This window comes from Coffea eugenioides, chromosome 4, assembly GCF_003713205.1.
Source record: "Coffea eugenioides isolate CCC68of chromosome 4, Ceug_1.0, whole genome shotgun sequence".
NCBI classification, from domain to species: Eukaryota; Viridiplantae; Streptophyta; class Magnoliopsida; order Gentianales; family Rubiaceae; genus Coffea; species Coffea eugenioides.
The window spans coordinates 19,099,071-19,110,753 of NC_040038.1; the positions used below are offsets into that span (position 1 = coordinate 19,099,071).

At 34.2% G+C, this 11,683-nt stretch overlaps 1 pseudogene; it reads left to right on the forward strand.

Annotated features, from left to right (window-relative positions):
- Window positions 1-2,081: 2,081 nt before the first annotated feature.
- On the forward strand, window positions 2,082-11,676 carry LOC113769178 (annotated as a pseudogene).
- Window positions 11,677-11,683: the final 7 nt, after the last annotated feature.

Sequence of the window (11,683 nt, forward strand, 5' to 3'; positions counted from 1 at the left end):
GGTGAGAAGTAAGTTTCAATATAAATTTCAATAGCAACAATGATTGCTAATGACTTCAATGTACTACCGATGGTGAAATTAATAGCAATAATAGCTGCATTAGTCATGCTTTATTCTCAACCACCAGATTGACACTGGGAAGATTGTGCCAACCACATTGGTTGTTACCCCATTCTTTTTATTTTTACTTAAAAAAATGATGAATCCATTTCTTATCAAAATTCCTAGTTTCAAAATCAAACATAAACACATGACAATTTCATATTTTCTAACCATCATTTATCATGAAAAATCAACTATTACAATCATATGAATTTATATATATATATTGGTCATTTTTCAATTTTTCATGTCCAAAACCATAGGGAAAATTCCTTGTTTTAGGTTGAGGGAAAGGTGATAAACCAATACCATGGTTGATGTGGTCATTTTAACACGTGTCATATGTTGATGTATATCCTATCCTAAGAGAATAAAAGTGCGAATGGGTTTAGTAACAGTACAATTGGTCCCCTATTGATACCTTTAGTAGGTGTCCTTTTTGGTCATTTCATACTTTTGGGTGGGACTGTTGGGCTTTGCTGGAGCTGAATTATGCTCACCATGTCAGTAAATTATGTGGTGCTTCTCATATGCTTTTGTCACATGAATTTTCTGATTGCACACTCTGAAATGTTACAGTCTGAATTATCTTCTCCATACAACAATAGAAGGAAACAAAAAAAATGTGGGTACAACCCAAACATCTGACGGTAAGTGATGACCCACTGCTGTCTACAACCTTGTTACCAATGTCACTTTCCAAATAGAACCTCCTCCACTGTCACAGACTTTTATGATTTATTTTTTGAATTTCCTTTATTTTCCCATCTATTGTTGAACTGAATATTCAAAAGAATATGAGTTATAATTTCATATTTTTTGTCTTTTTTCCTTATAAAAAGTTCGATTTTTTAAGCTTGATTTGTATTGATATTTTTCCCTTATAAAAAATTCCTCACTCTCTTTGTGTAATTTTTCATGTATTAGCTCAATGATAATAACAAATATCATGAAGAACTACGATGATTAATGCTATTGAATCATAAAGTATTAGTATGAAGAACTACGATGATTAATGCTGTTAAATCATAAAGTATTAGTGTGAAAGCATTTGTAGAAAGATTCTTATGTATGTAAATATAATAGTTTACTATTAACCTGAATAATCACTATTTCTTTTTAGCTTTAATTAGGGATGGCAATGGGGGCGGGGGCCCGCGGGCACCGGCCCCGCGGGGGGCTCTCGGGGCGGGGGTTGGGGCGGGGGCGGAATTTTTTCCCCCCGCTTAGAAACGGGGGGGGGTGGGGGAGTATACCCCCGCCCCATCCCCCGCCCCGCCACCCGCAAAAAAAAAAATATAATTATATATAATATGTAAGTTAATTAGTTATAAACTTATGATAATGATATTATTAGTTAGATGTATTATATAATGTATATTAGTTTATGTAATATAATTGATATTATCAATTATATGAATAATTATACATGTCTACTAATAGAATTTATTAATTAGTTATACTAAATTTACTAATACATTTATACTAAATTTCTAATTACACTTAATAGAATAACATTTTTTTCTCAAAAAAAAGCACAAACACAATAAAGAATTAGTGATTGCATTTGTACTAAAAGTGAAAACTTGACTATTTTAGTTATATTTATTTCATCATATTGGATTGTATTCAAATAACTTCTGTTTGATTGTTTTTATGAGTTTCAATTGTAAAATTACAATGAATAATAATTTGGTGATATGTTGATATTTTAGTACTTGATTATTTATTAAAATTTAATTATAATAAAATTATATAATAAAATTTTATTAACCCCGCGGGTGCCCCCGTGAGAGAAGCGGGGCAAGGCGGGGCAGGGCGGGGGACGGGGGGAACTAATAGGCAACGGGGCGGGGGGCGGGGGAGGGGTCCCCCGCCCCAACCCCGCCCCGTTGCCATCCCTATACAATAGAGTATAAAGATGATAATTTAAGCCATTGATGCCATTGATAAAGAAACGGAAACAGATAGTGAGTTAGATGAAAAGCCCAAACTCAACAAAAACTATTGATTTGAGATGTGCAGGTAAACTTTATATTGCATTTCTTGGCACAGAACCAGCTGTTCAATATTTTTTTGTTTTCATTTTTTACCCTTCCCCCCTCCTCACATCCTTCGCACCCCTCCCCACACCGGTCGCACCCGCTCTTCAATCAACTATATTGAAATAATAATCATGCAAAGAAGCCAACTACACCCTGTCAAGGTTCATCTCCGAAGCATCTAAGACTGAAGTTAAATAGACTTTAAGAAACAAATCAGAAGAACAAATATGTGCATTCTGTCTCGTGTGAGCCCTTACAAGTTTCAATTTGTCTTTGGCTTCCAAATTTTCAGAATACACACAAGTTGTAGTATCTCAATTATGTACACTTCTTTGGGTTTGCATGACATTTCTACTCATCCTCATTGACAGGTTTGACGGATAACATTGCAAAGTAAACTACTCAGCAATTTGGGTCAGATACATTTTTTCAGCTATCCATTTACGTCTACGAATAAGGTACCAACTGAACTGCTATTTACATCTCTCAAATGTGGCATAATAGAATATGTTTAGCAATTTTTTGATACTTGGATTCACCTTTAGTAATTTCATCATTTTATGGGCATATATACTGTATAATTATCTTAGCTTTTTACTGTAATTGATTTGTTTTTGAGTTCTCGCTATTACAAGCTGGAATTTACAATTTTTCCAATAAATTATACTTTAGTTTGGTAAATCATCTATGGATATATCATTATACTGTTTGTTTGAATCTTTACTTGCATTCCGTAATGCAATATAAGATCACCAATTTCAGATTACTTTCTAGACATGAGAGTGTATCCTGTTTTGACAATGACTTTAAAGCCCCAGCAACGTTTCCTGCCCTCATGGTTCTCTGATTTATACGATGTAAATATTGAACATTAATCCACTTTCTTGGACTGTGAGGAAATATTAGTGATGAGCAAAGTTAACAATCAAAGGCTTGTATGAGTCTTTTTTCGGCAACCTATATTAATTGTAACGCCAGCCAAGTCATGATTTTCCCAATAAATTGTACTTTAGTAGGTAATCATCTTTGGACTTATCATTCTAGTGCTTGTTCAATAGATACAATATATAAATGAGGATTATAAGCATTTTAGTGTTAATTTTATTATTCATTTTCTACTCTTTCGATTAACTTAACCAATAACTAAGTTTTTTTTATTTTAATAACTCAAACACAGGTGCTGATCATGTCATACAACTTCTTCTCTTTCTCTACAACAAACTAATATTTGCATTATCATTATTTCTTATCAAACAACATCCCAACAAAATTAAAAAAAAAAGAGAGAGAAAGAAGAATTTCAAGCAAGTCATAAATAGGTAATTGGATATATCTATACTTATTTATTAAATAGATATAATTGGTTGACTCATTCGATCCACTTATTAAATGGGCACAAATAGGTTGAGCTAATTATACCCATTATCTATTTATAATCCATCCAAATACAATGAATGCAATACACAATACAATGAATCACATATTTTGACACCTCTAGCTTTGATATTAAACAGCCAATGAATACATACAATACACAATAATTCCCTTATCCCTCTTCAACTTTTCTCTTCTTTTCGTTCTCCCTCTCTCTCTCTCTCTATTGATTTGGTTAAATTTGCACACACGTACCACTAGGTGAAAGTAGTCGTAGCTACCCAAGATGATTTCAATTTGACGTCTGTAAGAGAAGAACTTCATATAAACAACAAACAAACTCTAGCCTAGCCTGGACGATTTTCGATGGGCGGAATTTTCTCCTAGTTATAAGGAACAGATTCCTTGGCGGGCATGCACATATTATGTACTGCACTTGAATTGCACTCTGCACACATTACTCTATGCTGGAGAACACCGGGACAAGGGCAGGAAATCTACAGTCCTCTCCTAGTCTTGAGCAATCAATCGCACAAAAATCCACTTTCTCTCTTACTTACTCTCCACCAAGTAGTAGTGGTTCACTTTCTTTCAAGCGATCACACACGAAAATCCACTTTCCTCTCATATCTACTCTCTAGCAATCGCTGGTTGGTTTGGTTTTCTTTCAGCGATCACCACTTAAGTTTTGTAGCCATGGATGAACTGAGAAGAGCACCCCGCTGACAGTACCAATGGAACGGACGATGATGGGCGCCCAAAACGAACAGGTTTGGTGGATATTTGAATTGAATTTTATACCCCAAAGGGTAGCTACTTAATTTCACCTCCTAAGTTAATTAACCCTTTTTTTTTTTTGGGCAAATTACATTTTAGCCCCTTGTGGTTTTCGCAAAAACCACATAACCCCCCATCGTTCAAAAAGCTATACATAAACCCCCTGTGGTTTGGGTTGAACTGGCAAATAGACGGAAAGCACCCACCGTAACGATTCGTGGGCAAAACGCGCCTGTTCTTCTGGTAGCAGTAGGAAACATACCCATATTACCCCTGACCAATTTGACGTACCCAATAAAGCCTAGATGGGTGCTCCTCATCTCTTTCCATCTTCCGAAATACTTTGTAGCTGACTTTGCACTGAATGTTGGTGAAGGAACCCAAGATAGAGAACGAAGGATAATTTCAGAGCAATGTGGTACATGTTTGCTTACAAGCAAGCAAGCGGGATTCTGTGTTTTTTCTATTTCAAGGTTAGCTCGCATGCGGGTTAATGTTATATTTGAGCGCGAGAAGAAAAAATTGGTAATTAGGCTCTTTGGGCATTATAAGTAAATATTTAAATTAATGGCAGTTTTATTACACCAATATTATTGTATTATCATTATTATGATTATTGTATTATTTCTTATGCAAATATAACATTTAATTATTTAAATTTGATTTTATTTTTACAATTTATAAAATTTTTATCACTTATATAATATTTTTAAAACCCTAATACATCTAAATTTGATTTTATTTTTCAAATTTATAAGATTTTTATTTTAAAAAATGGGATACGGATAAGATATCCGGTTGGTTCGATTTGCATAGGTGCATATGAGAATATCCGAATACTCTTTAAACCCGCATGCGGGTTTAAGGAGATTATGGCAACTCTCTGACACACTAGTTACCCGTCCAACTCTCAGGGGAGGTTTCTGAAATTATCCCTTAAATTAATTGAGATACTTTCTTTTGCTTTCCTTTTGAAGGTTTGTCAGATTCAACAATTTTTACCGCTGCTTTTCTCCCACATGAACAAAATAGGTATTGGTACCTTAGATCTTCAGTACTTCCACCAGCACTGCTTGAGCATGACATCTATAGTTTATTGAAAAAAAATTAATAATCCATTCAAGTCATATTTCAGGAAAGGAAAAGACTGCACCTTGATGTTAGAACTCACCTTCAGATTTCCTTCGTTCTCTATCTTGGGTTCCTTCACCAACATTCAGTGCAAAGTCAGCTACAAAGTATTTCGGAAGATGGAAAGAGATGAGGAGCACCCATCTAGGCTTTATTGGGTACGTCAAATTGGTCAGGGGTAATATGGGTATGTTTCCTACTGCTACCAGAAGAACAGGCGCGTTTTGCCCACGAATCGTTACGGTGGATGCTTTCCGTCTATTTGCCAGTTCAACCCAAACCACAGGGGGTTTATGTATAGCTTTTTGAACGATGGGGGGGTTATGTGGTTTTTTCGAAAACCACAGGGGGCTAAAATGTAATTTGCCCTTTTTTTTTTTATGGTGAAGGAACATTTTATACCGCGAGTGCTCATATTATCACTACTGTAGTTGGTTCAGGGGTTTTGTCATTGCCGTGGGCGATCTCTCAATTAGGTTGGATTGCAGGACCTATGGCATTGATTAGCTTTTCTCTAATCACATTGTTCGCATCAACTATTCTGGCAGATTTTTATCGATCCCCAGATCCGGTATCGGGCAGAAGAAACTATACCTACATGGATGTCGTCAAAGTAAATCTTGGTAAGTTCTTCTCATATAACCTTTCTAGTAACTAACTTGTTATTATGAAAAAAAAAAACCTCATATAGCCTCTTGCCATTAGGAAAAAATAAATTTCAAGTGATGATATGTTATCACACTTGACAGAAATCATGAATGGTTGAAAGAATTATTATTTCCATCCTTGCTGCACTATAGGAATGACATGAAAATTAGTGTTATCCTTAGAGTACCGTGAGCTAAATACATAATCAGTTGAAATTGATTATCATAAAACTACCTTTTTAATACAAAATGTAAAATCTAAACATAATTATTACCGTATTATATTATCATAACTGTATATTACTTTTGAATGAACCTACATTAGCTTCCGACTCCCACCGCGAACAATATTTCTCCTTAGTTTGACTTGCACCGCATACCATGGATTTGATGCTCACAATTTTGATGTTGTTATTTATTTCATTTTAGTTTCCTACTATGAAAATTCAAAACACTTGATTGAAGCACCTCAAACTATTGTTATGCCAGTGTTTAATTGTTTTAAAACCATAAGCATGACTTATAAATAATAAATAAGACAAAAGTCTTTGGATTCCGAATGAATGTCCTAATGCATATAAAGGTAGAGTAATGTTTATAGAACTAGATAGATATTTTCAAAAAGTGCTAGTGTACATTTTTGTGAAGTTTTCTAACGTGTTTATCGAGCGATCTATTACAATTGGACGTGAAAATAAGGGATAATTTCAGAAACTTCAAGGAGGTTTCAAACAGTTTCACCTAACACCTATTTAATTTCTAAAACTTACACTGACCTGTCAAAAAAGTCGACCAAGAAAAGTTGAAAGAAAATTCTAATAGCAAATATTACTCCCAAGTTTCCCTTGAGCTCCTACATAAAGTTATGCCAAGAAATTTTCTTAAATTTTTGGAAGAAAATGGAGAAACTAGTCCGATCCTCTTAGCAGAAAAGCAAGACTGGATGAACCTCCTATCAGTTGACTTTTGGGCCAGTATGACTGTAGTCAGTAAAAAGTTCAGGTTAGATATAAGCTACAAACGGCAGGTGATGGAACAAAAATGAAGTTTTCATATGTCGATTGAAATAGGATATAAACAACTCTTAACTTTAGATGCAAGCAAGTGAAAAAAACATAGGGGCTAAGCAGAGTCTCTGAAAGCACAGGAGTGGCCTCATCAAGTTTGTCGGAGAACCAAATTGGTGGTTGTGGTTATAAAGCAACAGTAAGAATTTTTTTTCCCCGAGAGCCAAAATAATCAATACATGTTATACTTTTGCTTTTCAAGATACAACTTCATCCAATGGAAATCATTTCAGTTTAAAAAAAAAAGTGCCTTTACTTTGCTGAAATCCTTGTCATTCCTAAAGCTACAGCTAGAGCTGGCAATTTGTCCCAAATCCCAATGGGCTACCCATGCCCAAAGGAACTTTGGGCGGGATGGGTATTATAATTTGGTATTGGGTTTAAGTTGGGACACATCCCAACTATACCCATTAATGAATGGGAAAGGGTGGGAAATACTTGGGTACCCATTGGGCTCAAATAGCAAGGGCTCCATTTGGATTAGCTGTTTTTTGGGAGTGTTTTTGAAATATTTTATTGTAGTAGTGTATATGAAAAATTTTTACTATAAAATTTTTTTGAAATATTTGATATACTAATATGGATGGGATGTTTCTTGAGTTATTGTATATTACTGTAACATTGTATTTGAAAAACTTATTTTTTGAAAAAATAGCCAATCCAAACGGAGTCTTAGATTCAAAAATTATCTTTAACAATTTTTATGGTCATACCAGTCATTATCCACAAGAATTTCCAGCATTTTAGTCAGTTTAGACCTGTCATCCTTGGACAATGATGAGGATAAATATTTAACATCCTAAGGACCTTGGCCATCTTGATATATGTTGGAATATGGTTGTATATCTATCTTTTCCTTTATTTGTTAATCCAATTTTTGGTGGGAATCTTGAGTATAAAGCACTTGCATGTTTATTTAATAAAACTAAAAGAAATTTAATAAATCAAAAATATTAAAATTATATAAAAAATAAAAAAATGAATTAAAGGAAAAAAAATATGTAGAAAATGGATTTGGGTATTGGGCGGGATCAATCTAAACCCATCCTAAAGTGATCCCGCCCAAGTTAGTCCCAAAACACATATGGGTAAGGTTGGGCCCAAACCCATATAACTCGGTTCTATCTCAAACCCAAGCAAATCCCGCCCATCCCGCCCATTTTGCCACCTCTAGCTACAGCTAAAGGTTTGGCTTACAAAAGTTGATATTTTAACGCACAAGATTAGTCACTACCGCTTTCGTACATGCACAGGCGGAAGATATAACAAACTCAGTGGAATTGCTCAGTATGGCAATCTTGTTGGATTTACTACTGGTTACATCATCACATCGGCCAACAGTATGGTGTAAGTACACCAAGAATGTATTTTTGCTACAAATTACACTAGTTATACTTTTCTCCTTCAAGCATCATCCTAGTTGTATATGCAGATTAACATACTTTTTCTTTCCTTAGGGCTATTAAAAGATCATATTGCTTTCACAAGCATGGTCATTCTTTTGGTTGTCATACCACGATCAATCCCTTCATCATCATTTTTGGGGTTATACAAATTCCAAATATTCAAGAGTTGTCGATGCTGTCCCTACATACAACAGTGATGTGTTGTTGCCATGCTTTCATTGGCCTTGGACTCTCAGTGGCTAAAGTTGCAGGTCAGTAATTTCTTAAATTAAACCAAAGTATTTGAATTTGTCTGTGATTATGTATAATATCTACTTGGCAGGCTTGAGCTAACAGATAGTTAGGATTAAAATTTTTAGGTGGTATACAAATTTAAAAAATGGAAAAACTTGAAAATACGGCCAATAATGTATATAAATTTTACGTGATATGTATAAGGTTCTCTTGAATTGACAAAGGTTGAATAGACTATGGTCAAGATCTGAATTTATGCATTTTGTAAGGTTGTGGTGCATTTTCTTTTTTCAACTAGTGGAATTTGAAACCAATATATTCTCCATTTGTGCTTGAACCAAATTCAAACATCAAGCCACTGACAAGCCTTGCTTCTAATATATCAAAATCACTGATTTTCCATATGAAACTTTTGCCTAGTAAGCTATATCCTTTAGCATTTTCCTTAGTGCATACTCTGTTAGATTCAATCCGTAATCAGTGTTTGAATCTCAAAATTAATTCTCAAGTCTGGAACAAAAAGCTCCATTATTATCATTGCTGTTTTCTACTTGTTAGTAATGTATGGTCAACGAAGATAACATCCTATTACTTTATGAAATTCTAATGTCTGAAGTAAAGCCGTGTTCTTATTACTGCAAACCGTTCGTTTCAAAAATAGTTCATAATCATTTGTTTTTGAAACCTCAGAAATATTATTTCCTTTTTTTTTTGTTTTTTGATTTTGAGAGTAATTTGCAAGTTTGTAAAATTGAATTAGCTTCTACCAAGTTTAAACTTAAACATACAAAGAGCGTCACATGCTATCTAGTATCTTACATAATAGAAAAAGAAATTTAGTATGTTATCTACGTTGTGTCTATTTGGTAACTATAGAGGTTATGATCGCATTGAAGGTAAATAAGATTGGAATAAAGAAATATGTGCTAGGATAAAAAGAATAATCTTACCCAAAGATGTATCACGTCTAAATGAAAAGGATTAAAACTTGTTCTCCAAAATTGACTGAAAGGTTTAGTTGGATGTTCGATTTTCAGGTTTAGGAGGTGTTTGATTTTCAGGTAATGGAATCTGAGATGGGTTTCAACTTTATTCAAGTACATATTCACTATTTGGTTAACTACAATTATGATTTGAAGGAATGAAAAGTTAAAATTTTTGTCCATCATACTTCACTTGAAATCTAGTTCTACGTTAATCAACTCATTAATAAATGAAACTGACCCCATATCATCAAAACCTGGCGTAGACCAATCATATAAATCCATACTGATAGGAGATGTAAACGATCACAGTTTGACTTTGATTCTTGAATGCAATAAAAAATAGTCCTTAAAAGTTTGCAATGTAACATATTTTATATCAATTTCTATTATTTCAAACCATCGACTGATATAATTTTCGGCTTCCATTTCGAAGGACGACCACATGTTAAGACTAGCTTGACCGAAGTGTTCATCGATGGAGATAAGTCAAATACCAACAATTTATGGACTACATTTACAGCCCTTGGGAACTTAGCATTTGCTTATGGTTTTTCAGATGTGCTTATTGAAATTCAGGTACTGTTGTGACTGAGCATTTGCATCAATAACCATATCCATGTAGTATGTTGCAATATGCATCACAGAAAAGTAATTGAGTTTTGATTTGTTAAATTTTGTACTTTGATTAATTTGCAGGACACTCTAGGGTCATCCAAACCTGAGAATAGAGTAATGAAACAAGCTTCTTTGGCTGGAATATCTATATCCACCCTATTTTATATGTCATGTGGGTTGCTAGGATATGCAGCATTTGGTGATAAAGCACCAGGCAATATATTAGCTGGATTTGGTTTCTTTGAGCCATTTTGGCTCATTGACCTCGCTAATATTTTTGTTGTGATTCATCTCATGGGAGCTTACCAGGTAAACAATGAATGTGATTTGTTTGTTTAATTTCTTAACAATGGATATCAGTATTAGTAGGCCTTATTTCTTCTAACTATCAGTATTGGTAAAAGTTCTTGTTATATGCATAACATGATGGATTATAGGTTTGAAACTAGAGGTCTCTTTATTGACTGTTTTTATTGAAAGGTTCAAACTAAAGATGGGGCTTTATTTCATATATTTGTTTAACTTCAAAGCTATGGGTAGCAGTTATAACTGGCTTTATTTCTTTTGATTACGAACATATGTAAATGTCTTCGCTGTATGCATAACTTGATGAACAATGGGATTCAAACTATAGTTTTTTTTTTACCATTGTTTTGCTGTAATTTTATTAATATAGCACATGGTTGTAAAAAAAAAAAAAAAAAAACTTAAGTAATGTAAAGTTTTTTCTTATAAGACAGAAATTAGAAGTCTTATGAAGAGAGCTAGTCTCTGTTTTTTTTTTTTTTTTTTTTTTGTATGCATGAAATCACATGCTGTGTATGACAATTTTGCTTCCTAAATAATTCGTTCTCATGCATTAATCTTCTACAGATATGTGGTCAACCAGTCTTTGGTTTTATGGAAAGTTCTACGAGGCATAGGTGGCCGAATACCGGATTGGTTAACCATGAATATGCCATTAACGTACCTGGTTATGGTGTTTATAGATTCACCCTCTTCCGGATGATATGGAGAACGACGTATGTTATAATAACCACAGTCATAGCTATGATGTTTTCAATGATATTGTGGGACTAATTGGAGCTCTTTCATTCTGGCCCCTGACGGTATATTTTCCTATCAAGATGCGTATTGAAAAGGAAAAAATACCCATTTTCTCATTCAAGTGGGTGTGGATGCAAACTCTTAGTATGTGTTGTTTACTAACCTCAATAGCAGCAACGGTCGGATCTGTTGGAGGTATTGTCAAGTTCTTGCAAACTTTCAAGCTTTTCAAATCAATAGACTGAGGTGATC